Genomic DNA, 17,481 nt, shown 5'->3' with positions numbered 1-17,481 from the left:
GAGGATGGTCAAAGAAATGACAACATTACTCTCTGTAATGGAGATATCCTGTCTTCTGGAGTTTGCAGTACCATTTGGTTTAATTATTCCTGATCCATCTATGAGCAAACTTTTCTCCCAGCGAGACAAGTTGTCATTCCTTTTCTTTAAATAGAAAAATAAGAAGGTAAAATCAAGAAAAAATTAGAGCAAAGGATGATGGCATCTTCTGCCAAGAATTTGTACGAAATCATCTGTATTGCTTAAAGACGGTTTACTGCATTAATTGAAATAGTTGTGCATTCTATTATGCAGTTTGTATGGGAACAGATGGCCCATTTCACAGATTAAACCTTGTCTTTCTACATTGCTTCAACAAAATAATAGTGAATGAACATTGCTATCGTAAGCGATCCCAAGTTCAAACCTTGTAGCATCAAAACAGGCTGGAGCACAACATGGATCAGGCTACTGGTCCTGCAGCGTAGAAAAAGCTGGGAAATGGGCTGTGGATTGGGACAGAATATGAATTTTTTGGTCTGTAGTGACAACAATTTCTCAGGCTGTACAGCAGCAGCGATACAGTGGAGAGTCGCGTGTGAGGCTGTGGTCTGTTCTGCTGAGCACTCAGAGGTGACTGCTTGCAAAGCATCCCGAGAAATATCCTGCACTTACTGCAGAAGAAAAAGCTGCCAATCAGCAGTACAAACTGATGTCTCAGATTTTCTAATCTGGCTGAAATATGCTTGCTCCAGAACTAGAAATAAAAGAGCAAATATGAGCAGCTGCTTCCCTGGCCAGAGGGGTGGTTGTCCCCAGCATGACTAAGGGCAATCCATGGTAACACTTGTTTTCCAGGGGTGCATAGCCTGCAGTTTCTGAAGAATCAGTTCTCTTTTAGGCTTGGATTTCCAAAATTTGGGTTAACCCATATCAGTGTCACTACTAGAAACTGCATCTGCAGTGCAGCCTTTTTTTTTCTGTGGGCTGGCACGAGGGTGGGAGGCACGAAGGAGGGCTGCAGTGAAGAGCAGCTGCACGAGGAACGGGTGCTGGTGTCAGCTCACATCTTTGTAGAAGCCATCACCACGAGTAACCTGAGCGTGAGCTCTACGTGGGCCTCTTGGAGGAAAATTCGTCATGGTGGGGGTGTGTGGGAGCTAAATCACTCTGGCACCAAATTCGCTCAGCCTGGACCCGTTGAACATGTGGATCTGCCCACCAGTGTTTGATTTGCTAAGGGGGAGTCTGCCAGTCCCCCCTTTGCAGTGACATCAGGGTGTCACTGCACAGCCACAGACACCTGACAACAGCGCAGGAGCCACCGGCAGCCACAAACCACCGCTCTGAGACCTACCGCTGATTGCAAACCCCTCTTGGTGTCAGGATGGGGCTGGGAAGAAGCACTGGGTACCTCCAGAGGACCACAGGGCTCCATGGTGCTGTCCCTGCCGGGGCAGGAATAACCAGGAGCCCTTTGGCATCTCTTCTCGTGAGCGCAGCACCGCAGGGTGACCGCGGGCACAATCCTATCCAGCGCGCTTCTGCACGGCTTGGACCAGCCCCAACTACACGACAAGCACATATGCTGCTGTTGGAAATTTTATGTGGAAAAAAACTAGCCTAGATTGTAGTTTATAGTTCTTTTCAGCAGGGCTGCATGAAGCTAATGACACAGAAAGCCATTTGGGTTAAATTGTGAAACTGAAAGATGCAGCACCTGCTTTTATGCTTCACGTGTTACTAAAAATACTTCTTCCTCTCTAAAATGCAACACAAATGACAACACAAAAGAAAACTCTACAGTGACATTGGTGACATTATTAAGAGGGGTTTCATCAGTGTCCCTGTGCACAGAAAGATGAAAACAAAGAGAGAAGAAACAGCAGACATCATTATGCCATTGTTTAAACCCTTGGTGCATCCATACCTGACATAATTCATTGCCCTACTGGTCTCTCACTGTAAAAAAAGAGGTAGTGATAAGTTTTAGACAAGAGAGATGAGAATATTCTGAAGTGTGAAAGAGCTTCTGTATGAGGAGAAACTAAATAGCATCTATTTATCCTGAAAAGAGACTCCTGAAGGAGAGAAACGTGGCCAAGAGTTGTGGAGGAGGCAAATCAAGACGTGAAGTGCTTTGACAGACAGATGTGAGAGAGGGCTTTAGAAACAAATGAAGGGGCTGAATTTAACAGAAACGTACCATTTCAGGGAAGGTGTGGAAGTCAGATGAGGCCAATGGTTCCAATAAGGGGTTATGCTGACCCATTTGGGTACAGCAGCCCTGGGGCTGCCAAGGACCACGTGGTGCAAAGGCCACCCAGCCTGGTTGCAGGTGGTGATCCCACTTGTGCCAGAGATCCTTGTCCCCAGCCCATGTCACCTCAGGAAATGGGTGTGGGTGGACACATGGAGGCCCCTCCCCACCTGGCATGGGAAACCCAGGGGTAGCTGCCTTCAGGAGGGGCCATCAGTACCTTTAAGGACCTTTTTTGTTTTTGTGGGTGCAGCTCACACCCGATACAAACACCACATTTATTGCTAAACATTTTCCTCTGCACTCTTCAAAATCGAGAAAAAAAGCCCTGACTCAAGGAAAAATTTTTTTACCAGTGAGAAGGGAGCATTGCCAGAGAGTATGAACCCCTGTAGAGATTTTACTTTTGCTATTGATTTTATGCGTGAGATGCTTAGGTACTCTGATAATATCTGACAGTATAAGAAGCCAGAGAGAGAACAGAAAGGCTAATACAGTAGCAATGTCACCAGAATAACTCGTAAATTTTTGGGAAATTGTGGGTTTAAATCTGACTGAAATACCTCATTGTTTATGAAGCGGAGAAGTGTTTTGACCAAAGAAAAAAAAAATCATCGTCCCCCTCGAGGAGCTTTAATTTTTTTATTGTTATTTTTTGCGAAAAGGACACAGAAGGTAAAATGGGATGTTTTAGAGAGCTATAAATGCCTTAGAAAAGTCAAAAATGTAAATGGCAGAAACGTGAGTGGTGAACTGGGGCATTAATGGTGAAGGTACATCCCTGCCCTACCTTGCTAACAGCGTGATATGTAACTTATGTGGCATTGGTACTATGGGACTTACTCGAGTGTTAAAAACCCTCACTGAAAACATGGTTTTTAAGTAAAGAGGCCCTTGAATAACAGAACTGCTCCTCTGGGACAACGCAGACCAGAAGACATAGGGATAGGGGACAATGCACCCTCACGTCCTCTGGAGCCTCAGAAGATGTGCAGCCAGACCTACCCTTCCAACAAAATGCTGCTTTTCCAAGCCAGGCTGCTCTCTAAAGACATCCACCCACCCTAAACAAAACCTGCAGCCAAATGTTTCCTAGAAAAATGGTCTTTTCAAGGGTAAATTGCTTTTAAAAGCAAATAGAATTTTACCTGGAAGTCTGGCTGTAGTTTGGGTGCTCCCTGGGTTTGGTTGTCATCATATCAAGGGTCTTCAACATAAAACATCAGGCTAATGCATGTTAAAACTGCAGGTCTGGACAGCTGAGCTCTGGAGAACAACGGGCAGAAGTTGAAACACGACCCCACCCTTCGTGTTTCCAGCTCTTTAATGCTTCAAAAGGGGCAAGGTTTTAGGGCTTGCCTTTCTGGGCAGCCCATTCCTCCTCACGTATGGTCAAAAGAGCCTGGTCCTCATGCTGGGCTTTACACCAGTGGCCTGGCCCTATAAAAAAAGGAGGTGCAGTTTCTGACCTGTCTGGACTGTCTCTGTATCAAATCTGTCTCCAGATGTGCTTAGTTTTGGGGATTTGAATTATGTGTCAGAAATATTCATTCATTAAATAAAAAGGACTAGCTTTCCATACGGTTACTTGAGAGTTGTATGTCAGGAGACTAAAATATCTTTCATTTCAGTTCATTTAGTCCAGCAAGTCTCCCCACTGTAACTGTAACCCACCCTGCTGTCAGGGAGTGTACTAGAGCTACCGCAGAGCTAGAGAACCAAAAAATATACATTTGAAGTGACAGCATGAAAAAAGTGAATGGGGGTGAAATATAATTAGCTAAGGCAAGGACAAGTAGGTAAGTCTCCACAGTCATAATTTATGTGGGATATTGTTATAGTTATTACCATGCAATTTAACAGGAATACACCAGAGCAATTTTCATATCTTAAAACACGCAGATGCACTCACTCATATGAGAAAAGTCTCAGAACTCAAATCATCCAAAATAATCAAGAAAGTTATTATCATAAACAGCCACAATTAACACAGGGATCGCAAGGGATGAGTCTCAGTTTCTGATAATCTTAAGAGAAAATGAAAGCATTATTAAAACTTTAGTGCAGAAATGGTAGCTACATTCACATCTCTCTGCACACAGGAGCACTCTGTCATCTCTGCCATTCTACTGTTCCTTTGCCAGTCCCAGACCCAGCAAATTGTGCAGATTTGAGATTTTCCCAAACCATTAGAGGACACACGAGGTAATGAAAAATATTCAGACTGACCTTGCCAGTTTGATTTTTTTTTTTTTTTAACAAAAGAGTAGTCCTCAATTACTAAAGAGGAGAAGGAGGATGTATGGACACTATTGGTACAAGCTTCTGGGGATTTAAAGTTGCAAAGTGCTTTATGACAGCCTGTGCTGCCATCCATAATTCACAGGCTTCCTTCTAATGTTGCTGTCAATACAGGATTGCTCTTATCAGCTGCATAAATTATTTCTACCAGTAACATAGAATCAAAGACTGGTTTGGGTAGGAAGGGACACTTAAGGTCATTTAGTCCAACCCCCTTGCTACGAGCAGGGACATGTTCAACTAGATCGGGTTCCTCATCAAAGCCCCCTCCAACCTGGCCTTGAATGTTCCCAGGGATGGGGCATCTCTCCCATCTCTGGGCAATCTGTGGCCAGCATTTAACTACCCTCATTGTAAAAAGTTTCTTCCTGACATCTAGTCTAAATGTATCCTCTTTTGGTTTAAACCATTACCCCTTGTCCTACCCCAACAGGCCCTGCTCAAAAAATTTGTCCCCATCTTTCTTATAAGCATCGAAGGGCCACAGTAAGGTCTCCCCAGAGCCTTCTCTTCTCCAGGCTGAACAACCCTCAACTATCTCATCCTGTCTTCATAGGAGAGGTGCTCCAGCTTTCTGGGCTGTGAGAGCCCACTGCCATATCAAGTCCAGCTTTTCATCCACCAGCACTGTCAAGGCTTTCTCCACAGGGTTGCTCTTAATCTGTTCATTCCCCAGCCTCTATTGATATCAGGAGTTGCCCTGACCTAGGTACAAAGCCTTAAACTTGGATGCTGCACCATTGATCACTACCCTCTGGATGCAACCATCCAGCCAAATCTTCACCCACTGAACAGTCTGCTCATCAAATCCATATCTCTCCAGTTTAGCAAGAAGGATGTTGTGGGGGCCCATGTCAAAGGCCTTACTGAAGTTCAGAGAGATGACATTTGTGGCCCTTCCCTTGTCCACTGATGTAGTCCCTCCATCATAGAAGGCCACCAAGTTGGTTAGGCAGGACTTGCCTTGCTGGCTGTCTTAATTCACCTCCCTGTTCTCCATGAGAGAGAGAGAAGCAGAGCTTCTAGGAGGATCTGTTCCATGATCTTCCCAGGCAGAGAGGTGAGGCTGACAGGTCAGTAGTTCCCAGGATCCTCCTTTCTTCCTCTTTTGAAAATGAGTACAAAGTTTCCCTTTTTCAGCCACCAGGGACCTCACCTGACTGTGCCACCATTCTAACAAAAGGAGACATTCGTCATTTTAATTCACACTTAAATTGCTGAGGATTATCCACTGTCCATTAGATTTCAACAATACCCAAACGTAAGCAGTTCTAATCATATGCTAAAATACAATAACCACCAACTCTCACAACCGTCTGAAAAAATCAATCACTCCCACACCGATCAAGTTTCTGTCTCTCTCAGAAGTTTTTTTTCTCTTCTTTTCCTGTAGTTATGTGTGCCCAGTTGATTTCAACTTAATATGCATCCAACCCGTGACTCCTCACAGCTGCCTACTTATACCTCGTGTGTATATATGTTTCAATCCAGTAGATATGGTTTAGAAACAGTTGCTCTTGTCTTGGGGCATGAGGATAGGCTGGAAGAGCTCCAGAGGTTTATTGTTGTCTTTAAAAATCTGTTCCTCAGGCTAAAAAATGTTGTCCCAGCTTTGGAACTGGAGCACTTACTTAAGAAGGAGGGATATAGTACTCCAGCCGTCAGCACCGCTTCTGGGATTTCTGGATCACAAAATCATTCTCCATCTATTTGCCATATACTTAAATAAGAACAAAATGAGTCTCCAGATAATGCAATTTATTGGTTTTACCTTTTTCATTTTGAGGCTCCAGGTGAGCTGGGACCTTCTGTGAGCCAGACCAGTTAGCCCTGTTAGACCAAGTCTGTGCTCCCAGCAAATAATTCTCTGCAGTTAAAACAAGAGACCCATAAAACTCTTGCAAATTAAGGCTTATGCAAGATTGCTAAGGTCAAAATTTTAGATCTATCAAAGAAAGCCCACTATGTTATTCCAGGGTTGGTTTTTTTGCATCATTTTTTTTCTAATACTGCCAGTCCATGTCTGTAAAAATCTTCTTTCCTCTCTTTGCTGAATCATGCCTGGAATCCATATTAGAAGTCAAGTGTGAAAAAAGGAGGGTAAGCTGTGCTACAGGCAGCTGTTGTTGTCAATGCCCTTTCCTTTCCTGAAATAAAAGTCACACAAAAACTTAAAACCTTGCTGGGCCTCTACTCCTTACTGTCAACATTACCTCCCTTCAGATCTGTAAAAGGGCAAATCTTTTCCTAGCAACAGCATTAACCCATTCACAGGGATTTGAAAATAGGCTTTCTGTCTTTCCCATAGCTGGCAACACCTTGTGCTGTTCCTGCATGCCCATGGCTTAGAGGGTTGCAGCCTCTCTTTAGCATCAGGAACTATTTCACAGGAACTCCAAACAGAGCGGAGAAACAGTAAAGCTTGATACATACCAGGGCATTTGTTCTGCTCTAATCAAGGCACCAAATATCAGAGCAAGGGAAGGGCAGTCGATAGCACTGAGAGGCAAATGTTACAAATACACAGCTACAGCAGAAAGTTTTATAATCCAGTATTGATTTGAATATGTGGGAAGTTTCTGATACAATCTCAAGTCAATAATTAGGCTGCTCACTGACAAGACACTTACTCTTGTCTAATAAAGAGCCATGATCAGGCTCCTTAGTCATTGTGCAATGCTCCTCATATAGGAAGGAAGACAGGTAAGTATAACCACATAAAAGGTCTACAGTTCATTTCATATATATAAAAATAGATACAGAGATAGACATATTTTGTAGCAGCACCTAAAATATTTCATGTATGTATTTTTCTATCTTCTGGACTAAATCAAACTTTATTCCTTTTTCACAGAACACCAACTCAATAATCTTATTTCCCATCATCACTGTAAGGCACCAACACATTTGTCTGCATCTCCTAACAGACTTTGGATAAGGAACTAAAGCCAATGTCCAGCAGCACTATTTCCCTCTCTTATTAGCAATGCACAAAACACATTTTCAGATAATTGGGTTTCAGGAGCCACATGTTCCTGTCTCCAGTGGAACTGAACTAACTTCATCACACTTGCTGATGAAGAATTGTGGCTGTACCTGGCCTGACAAAGGCCTGACCAGGTGCTCCCCTGTGCTGGCAAGCAGTGAAGGTGACTCCTAACAACAGTCTTTAAATTTTTTTACATTGTTATAGCCTCCAAACTGTGGTAGACTCATCCCTTGTCATCCCTGAGTTCCTAATAAATAGTCCTCATGCACTCCAGGAAAATACCAAATGGGAACATACATGAATCTATCAGTTTTATATGACATGGACCTTGATGGAAACTCCTTATTTCTCTGCCCTGTCACCTCCTGTCCCAGGCTCTAGATGATGATGGGAGCTTGCAAGACATATGCAAGATATATGTCTGACTGTGGTCCATTGGTCTAAAGTTGGGGCTATTCAGTTTTGCATCCTTAACAGTGTTAAGAGTGGCCTGTTGAAATCCTATCTATCTCTGGAGAGGGACCTACACACAAAAAAATGCACTATAACAACCACAGACTGCTGGTAGCTCAGCTCCAAATCTGAACTTTGTGATGGGTCCCTCACTACAGAGACAACACACAACACTGTTAGGCTACACTAAAAAACCGTAAGGAATTCAGATTACAGAACTCAAACAATGCTTTCTTTTTTGTTGTACAGGTGCAAAAATGTGATACCTGTGTGTACAAATGGCAGGCAATTCCAAAAAGGAGTGGATGCCATTTAAAACACATAAATCTAGACCAGCTGGTAATCTGAGTGTTTTATCATAATGCTACTAATATTTTGTGAGCTACTAAAGGATCTGGAATCCACTGATACGTCTCATTCAAGACAAGGGTAAAACCTAAAGGTGAATATTTGGTGATATGCCAATGCTGAAATGAAATGAAGAATAGAAACCCTGTGTGATTTTTGCAATATTTCCTATCAAGTAGGAGGCATTTTATCAAAACTGTTCACAAGAGTTCCTCATTCAGAAATTATCAAAGAAAATCTCCAGAAACCTGACCACAGTGGCTCTCCAAAGGTGTTCTTATTTTTTCCAAAAGGAAGCAAGACACAGAAACTTGTAATCTGCCCCTAAACCTATGATCTCCTTGCCAGCAGATGATGTGGATTTGGAAAGGGGAGACTGGACAAGGACTTGAAAGTGATTTACTGAGGGCACTTAAACAGACAAATTGCATTAGACTCAGGCAAGCTCTTGAATCAGACCCAGTCTGAGACTGGGAGAGTATTACTGTACGTAAATATCATAGATGCATGCCTTATTCTCACTCGACCCGAGGCACTTGCTATGGCCACTGCTGGAGACAGGATGCTGAGATATGCCTTCCTCTGAGCCCTTATGGTTATTCTTGTGTTCCAGTGAAGTCACAGTAAAAGTCCTGTTGGCAGGAAAAGCTGTGTTGGCTTCATGTTGGCTTCATGTTGGCATGAAGCATGTGTTTAGCTGTCCATCTTTTTTTTTTGGTTTGTTTTTTTTTTTTTTAATATATTTTCTAGTGCTTCAGTTATCTCTAAAATCTATACCTACAAAGTAATTAATTCCTAGCAATACATAAATGTTTTTTCTGCTGGATTTTACATGGAGTACGTCTCAGGTGTTTTAGTCAGCCCAAAGGTGAGATGACTTTCCTTATTCTTCTGTGATACACCTGAGAAAGTGGTGACACATCCAGAGCAATTTCTCTGCCTTGCAGTTCTTTCCACATATGCATCATCCTCCCTTATTTTTTTATTACTTATTATATTTCTGTGTGTCACTACTATGAAGTTATATAAGGTGATTAATGCTGTATGACTGTGCAATGATTTCGTTTGATTTGTGAAAAAAATAATTAGAGAAGAAAGAAACCACCCTTAGAAAAAAAACATGAGAGCAGATGGAACGGTATGTCTTGGGCGTGGGAATGGCTACACAGCAGTCTTTGGGAAACAATCACTCGGGTATTTTGCTCCCCTGCTCTGCTTGCTCAGTGATGAGCTCAGTGACCAGTGCTCTCTTCTTAATTATCGTAAAAGTTTAGGAGAGAAATTCATTAGGGATATTTGCCCTTCGCCAGCAGATTCATCTGAGTTAAGCTTCTCTAAAACTTTTGACTGGCCAGGGAAGTCCTTCCCCATAGCTTTAGTGTTTATCAGAGGGTTTGGTTCGATTTCAGAGGACAAGTCATCTTACTGGCATCTCCACACCCAGGTGGGAGTGAATACAGACCAACCTCTGCCAAAATAATAACAACAATAACGAGAGATGTGTTGACTAAGGACTTGTGATCAGCCACTTCCTCCACTAATGACGCAGGAAGCAAAGGGGAAATTTTCATAAGACAAAAGCAACACAATGCCATCTATTAGCACTTACTGCTGTCACCTTGCAGTAGGGGCTTCATACTTTAGTGGATTTAGGACTGTACACCTTGCCACAGACCTCAATGTCCTTTTAACCTTTTCTGTGGGACGTGGAGCAGCAGTGGTAAGTGCAGGAGGCTGTTAGGCTGTGTGACTCTCACTGTCCAAAAAGCTGTACAGGGACCTGAGCTTAAACATAAGGAATTACTTGATTCAACATACTGTCACATCAGCCATGCAGAACCAGAACCATGCAGTTCTGAAAGGCATCACTAAAGTATTTATGTCTAACCTGGGAACTTGTTTTTCGGCTGAAACAGGATTAAAAGAGAAAGAGCCCGTCAGTGTGGTGGGGGCTATACATTTAAAGGTTCTCATTCACTCTTGTGTTTCACTATTGAAGCTTAATTTTGCTACAGCATCAAGTTGGTTCCATCTAAAAACAACCCCCCCTTCAAAAAGAAAAAATTAAAATCCACAAAAAATGAAGAAGCATTAGGAGATATACTTTGGGTCTAATTCTACTCTCCAGCAAAGCCAAGGTGTGCAGAAGATGATTGCTTTCAGTCTTAGAAGCACCTGCTAGTTCACAATCCAAATGAGCTATATTGGTTTGTTTAATCAGAATTAATGAGAGTTTTCAGTCTTGGGGAAAAAAAAATCTCAGGATAATCAAGCCTGACATTTCTCTGTTTACCTTCCCTGAAGTCTTCTCCCAATGTTAAAATCAATACATACATATTTGTGATATCAAAAAAAATGTGGGATTTCAGAAGCTTCTCAGCATTTGATGGTAGACAGAACCAGACTGGACACAAATCTGGTGTCGATTAACTGCTATTTTGATATATTATTTATATTTAAAATGTATACTTGATTAGGTGGCTAGGTGTGATGGAGATCATAGGGAGATCTTATGTTTCTTTATTGGGAAGAAAGCATGTTCTCAAAATCTTATTTATTCCTGAAAAATGAATTGGGACAGAGTAAGCAGTGCCAGGGATGAGTAACCAGTGCCAGGTTAGCCATGCTTCACTGAATTGCAAGGGATGGGAAGCTCAGTGCCATAGCAGCTCATCAGCCCAGACCCACCCTCTGCCTGGCACAGTGTCTGGTCACTGTGGATTCCTGCTGTGCTGCTTTTCACCACCTCAGATGGCCACTTCAGTCAAGTTTATATCAACTGTTTCTGGTTTTTTGAGGTAGGTGTCTCCTTGCTCATCTTACAAAAGAGCTTTGGTTGTGCCTGTGACACGAGCCATAGTTCAGACTGGCAAAGGCTATTCAGTTCCATCAGACGTACTGATGAGTTTTCACAACGATGGCCTCGGCAAATTTCCTAACTATATGTTTCTTCCTGCTTGGGAGATTGTTGGCCAGGAGTTCACAAGTGAGCAGGGCACTCTTTCCAGGAGAAAAGGAGGTCCGTTCATTGCCCAGGTAGAAATTCAGATGTTGGAGGGGTGTTTGAATCAGGCCTGGCGATGCAGACACAATTAGCGGACGTTGCACCTGCCAAACCTGCAGCAGATATTAATGTTGCTTAGAAAAAAGGGTCACAAACAGAGATGTCAGACCCTGAAACTCCTAAGGAAATTATGCTGTCAGCAAAAGGCCAGGCAGACCCCTGAGATGGGAGAACACGCCAGGAGGTTCCTTTTGCTGGGAATGCAGAGTTTTCCCTGTGGGGAACGGGGGTTGGCAGCTGCACACCTGCTTCCTCTGCAGCTTCCCAAGTGCCTCCCCAGATGGGAGCGTTTGCTGGAGATGGCCCACGCTGCTCTGAGCAGTTTCCTGAGCCCTGTGGCTGCTGTCAGAGGAGGAAACAGTATGTGAAACATGGCATCATTTCATTTCACTAAAAGGAGGCAGACAACACAATGGATAAAATAATGTTCACATGTGGCTCAGCACTGGTACTTAAAAGCACTATATGAATACAGTGGACCAGCAATAAGCATAAAGAGACCAGGTTTTAAATGCTTCTAAATTACTCTGCAACAGTGTTTCTCCCAGTTTTCACAGTCTCCACCACCATGACACATAAGTATTTGATGTAGGGCCTTGCTCCACATACCTTCTTGTTCTTGAATCAGTTGGGCTGTTCTGCACTTCAGGCTTTCTCCTTCCGCTTGGACACTGGAGGACTCATTTTGCTTTTTGTTAAAAAGCAAAAGAGCTTTGTTGAAACTTCACCCATGGAAGGCCACAGGACAGGATGGAAGTGTGGAGCCACAAGCTTTGCCGTGCCGGGTTTCAGAGACGTGGCCCCATTAAACACCCTCACACACCTGTAGGCTCTGTTTGGAGTGCTCAGTGAGAGTGAGGGATCTCAGAAGGGGATCTGGCCCTCCGGGCTCCCCGTGCTGCCCTATGGTCAGGGTGCTGCACACCCACGGTGTGGAGGCAGAGCCTGGGGAAAGGTGTTTCCTCTCCTGCTTGCCCCTCTTGCTGGCCAGCTGCCTTGTTTGGGGCAGCATGCAGGCAAAACTTGCCTGGGATCCAGTGCCAGGAAACTTCTCCTTCAAACAAGAACCATAAGGGAGGCCAGGGAGCACTCTTACTTTCAAAAATGATATGAGGGGATGATGGAGCTGTGACAATTATTCAGTCACAAACCAATTAGAGCAACTCACCAGAATGTGAGGACTTGGCAGACCAAGTGTCTTTGAAGTTAAATCCTGAAAAAGTCCACTCCAAACCAGACAAACTATCCCAGGAACAAGACCAATGTCCAGGTCTCCTCCAGGATTCCAGTGAACACTGTAGATGGTAGTGCCACTAATGCTTTCTTTTTCTCTTTGAACTTTCCAGAATGTGACTCACGGGGTCAAATCCAGTATAAACATCTCCTGGTCTGCAATATGGAAATGAGCTAGACTGGTTGGTAACATATGAAACTAAGAGCTCACTCTTTCCTCCTGCTTCCACAACCTCTTCTCCCACCTTGTTTCCTAGAAATATTTATTTGTATTCTGAGACTGTCACTGTAGAAGCCGCACTGGGAGTTCACCTGGAGTGCCCAAACTTCAGCAAGCTTCTTGCAGCAGCATAAAAACATCGATATTTATACTGAGAGAGAGAAAAAAACCTGCCATACCTTTAAAAAAACCTCATTGCTCTCCCGTGGACCTAAGGTGAGCGAAGAGAAACCTGGAAGTTTTTCCTGCAGTGAGACAGGGAGTGAGCTGTATATCGACAGGACATCTTAATACAGTTACAAAATTAAGTGAAGGGCACCAAAAGGGGGATGTTCTGTCACCTAGTCACTTCTCCTCTCGTGAAGCCACACATAACACAAAGTTAATTAAAGCCTCTATTCTGAGAAAAAGGAATGTTCCATTTGGTAAATTTAGAAACAGCTGGTTAGTTTTATCCATTACTTTTGTGCTAACATCAGTTGAGCTCATTCAACTCTCTCTTTTTATGAAGCTGTCCTTCCTATGCTACCTGATAGCTACTAATTGCTGCAACTACATTTCTGAATTGCAAATTTTCTGCACTGATAAAAACTTTGATTGCCTGTCAGCTACACATAAGGAAAAGATCACCAGTGCTAAATGAGGTGTTCCACGCTTGGATAATAATGCCTAATGAATTATTCAAAAAAGAATGCTTGAATGAAGCAAACAATTTGAAGGGTTACTAGCAGCCGTAACAGTTCAACAGCCAAAAGAACAAAAGTATCATCCTGAAAATTACACTAATGATTAAAAAATGCGTATTAATTCTACATTTGGAGAAAAAAGAAATGCCAATCTGATTTTAAAGGTTAATCATTATTTTTTCACTAATGCTCTAATCTCTGGGAAAAACACCCTTTACCAATATTTTGGGACATATAATATTATGACATAACATATTTATATAATTTTCCAGGCATTAACCCTCTCTGCAAATTTCAAATTTCACTGAGAAAGAACTGAAAGCCTGGTTTGAAAGCTGTTCCTGTCCACAAGGTTCTTTCTATTGCTTTAAATGAACCTCGGATCAGGCCCAGTTTCCAGCACAGCAGCATCACACTGGTTGCCTTGGGGTCAAGCACCATCAAAGGTGCTCTCAAGAGAGCCACTGCTGAGCCTCAACCACACCAAAACACAGTCCAGAGTGTCTGAATTACTCCAGACTGGCTTTGGTGTGGTGAGGCCAGAATCTGGCTCTCACTGTTCACTCAATGAAAGATTTGCTAAATGGAAAAATGGGTGATGGAAACAAGACCCACACATACAAACTGTAATAAAAAGAACTGCTGTATTCACATAACCCCTGTTATATGTAACTCTTTCCAGCCCAGATTTGATTGTACCTTTAAAAAAAAATGGGTGGCTAGCAGGGAAAGAAATATTTTCCCTGACTGCTCCTGGCTAAAGGGAGAAGGATAAAAGAAAAAGAGATCCTTAATAAACCATGAGAATTTCATGTATGTCCAACACTGACACATTTTCAGCTTTCATAAAAATATATTTCCAAGACCAAAAGTGATAATTTATTATGACAGACTCTCTCTGGTTGCCAAAAAGACAAGAAAAATCCGAGAACTAAATCCTGAAGAACATCTCCTGTAAAATATTAGCATTACATGAAATACATGAAAAATAACAGCACAATGGCAGTGACACGTTTGTCTGCTTTGCTGCTAAAACACTCCTGGTTGTTGTGTTTGGAAGTGAGCTAACAGAGACACACTGTTACAGCAGAGAGGTCTCCCAGTGATGGCACAGCGTTGACTACACTAAGGAAGGGTTTGTGAAATAGCATTTATTAAAATGAAACCCAGTCAACCACTTAGCTACCTCTGTTGCAATTTTACAGCTATAAAGCCTTTGGTATTAGACACCAATTAGTGATTTTGTTATAAAGATGTTTAATGTCAAGATAACACTTCTTCTCATTTCTGGCAGTGACACTGAATGGTGGATAGAAGAAATGACTTCAGGAAAGCTTAGCTGACCATCTGCTTAGGCCTGCTCACTCACTGATGATTAATCCTTTCCCTCGAGGACAATGTCTCCATGTGTTTCTCTTGCTGTCTTTTTAATGTCACAAAAAGAGGTTGATAAACACATTCAAGTCACAATTAAAAAACATTTTAACTGACCAGTTGCCACTGATGATATTATTAGACAGTTTTAGTCACTGTTGTAACAATGTGTTTAGTGGTGTTGATGTGAAGTGGAGATGAAGTTTCTTTAATGTGCCTCCTACCTATTTTTATATTTAGGTGACATTTAAATGTTTACCTTGATGCAAACAAATAGTCTGCAAGGAGCACGGGGAGAGGGTAATTTTTTACCCTACACAAGCAAAATTGGAAAGAATACCTGGAGGACTGCAAGGTGACTGCTGTCCTTTGCCTGGGATGGGGGAGGAGGAGGAAGAGGAGGAGCAAAAGACCCATCAGAGATTTTAGACAGATTGCAGCAATTGCTTCTATACCCGTATATGCTTCTGCCAAACGCACAAGTGATTGATTTCCAGTTTCCTCTCAACAGGTCAGAGCTCAGTGGTGGGTTCACGGGCCCACTCAGGAGTCACACGTGTGCAGGGATGTCCTGCTGGTGACGTGGAAGGTGTCACAGCAATGAACAGAGCAGTGTGGGCCCCTACCTGCCCTCTTTTCTCTCATGGATGACAGTAAGAATTTTGCTCTGTGTGGGAGCTCACTGCTACAGACCTGTCCTGAGGGAAGAGGTGACTAGTGAGGGAATAATTGCTGACAGATGAGAGGACCAGCTTTCTTGAGGACTGGCTGTCCCAGAGCTCTGCACCTCTGGCCATAAGATTACTTTGTATTCTCAAATATGGATTTTGGGAGGGGCAATTTCCAGTGCTCAGGGCCTGACCTTTCATGATCTCTACCCCAGCCTTTTACTGTGTGGCATACTTTTGTTCCTCCAATGGATGTGCACATGCAACCAACAGAATCACATTTCTTGTCAGTCCCACAATGGAAGCACTGGGACTCCTAAGTAGCTTGGATGACTTATTTATCACTTACCCAATTTGAAGCAAATTTGGCCAGCAGAACAGCTGATGTTGATTTGTTTGCAACTGATTTCAAATATTGTCCTGCATCTATTATAGCAGTGGTTTCAAACTCCTTATTCACATCACTATATTTACTTCCATTCCAGTCTCACACAGACTATATCAAGCCCCATCTGATAAAATATATTGAGCATTTGATAAATCAGACATCAAGTATCCTTAAAGGAAGCATAGCATCTAAGGATCTGAATATATTTTATTCTTGTGAAGGCATCATGGGGGGCGTTGACTTCACAATCTTTGTGATTAATTTGAGTGTCTCCGCTCTGCTTTTCAGAGCTTCCTTTAGTTTTTATGGATCTATATCTACAACATTGTCTTTCATTAGATTAAGGGACTTAAACAGTTCTACAGACCTTAGAAATTAATGTAAGATATGACACAATAGGAATCCAATAAGTTATGATAGAGGACATAGAAAGAAGGAGAGACTTGTTGAAGGCAGATTTGACTTCTGATTTTATCCCTCACAAAAAGGGATTTTCAAAAGCCCTGGGGTAACTTGGAAAACCAAGTGTCATTGACTTTTAATCAATTAGACATATTTTTGAAATTCATGCAGATAAGGAGTAAGCAGGTTTACAGTCCAGTCCAACCTGTGGTGAAATCGATAGCAATGTTTGCTTTGTGAAAGACAGTTCCAGTCCTTAATTAGATTCCCTGTAAGCATTGCAAAAAAAAAACCACCAAAAAACCAAACAAAAAACCCCCTAAATAAACAAACAAAAAAACCCCAAAACAACAACAACAAAAAACACAACCCCCCAAAAAAAGGAAAAAAAGGTGGTTTATATAAGGAAAAGTTTACCAGTTTATGAGCAGCATCTCATGGGATGAGAGCAAAGGCACAGATATGGAAAGAGAAGACAAGCAGGATGTCATAAGTCACATCACTTGTGAATGGACCTTGGTGTGATGTAGAGGGGATTCAATGGAGGAATATAATGGAGGAGGAGAGGTGATTAAAGAGGTGGGGTTTTAAGATGATTTTGTTTGAAGTATTTTTTCCATATGATGACAGCAGGAATGGATACTGAAAACTTATTTTCTCATGAACAAAAAAAATAAGGAAAAGGACAGGATTTTAAATGCTGGATCCATGAGAAAAAGTTGTTTAAAAATGGTTTCTTTTAAAATCATCAGGATGTATATACCAATTTTCAGTAGAATCACATAGATGCTTTAGAAGGAGAGAAGAGGAATAACCCTTGTAGGGGCTCTCAGGGGATGGTTGCTGACATGGAAAACCATTTGCCCCAGTCAAATTTTTGGCTTTAATCCGAGATGAAGGATCTAAGTCATTTAAGGGTGTTTCTGTTTACCCCTCAAGCTTCCTGGAGGCAAGAGAGAAGCTTCTGTGATCAATAGTATCAAATGGCATGAAGAAGCATAAAGCATTACATACGTACATACTTTCTTTTTCAAATGCAGAGGACATCTCACCTGCTAGATACCAAGTCCCTTTCCACATTATAACCTACAATCTGTCAAACAGACCAACTCAGTG

The sequence above is a fragment of the Lepidothrix coronata genome, unplaced genomic scaffold (genome assembly GCF_001604755.1).
Source record: "Lepidothrix coronata isolate B3197 unplaced genomic scaffold, Lepidothrix_coronata-1.0 Scaffold133, whole genome shotgun sequence".
NCBI classification, from domain to species: Eukaryota; Metazoa; Chordata; class Aves; order Passeriformes; family Pipridae; genus Lepidothrix; species Lepidothrix coronata.
The sequence above is the reverse complement of the archived record's forward strand: the minus strand, read 5'-3'. Positions refer to the sequence as shown.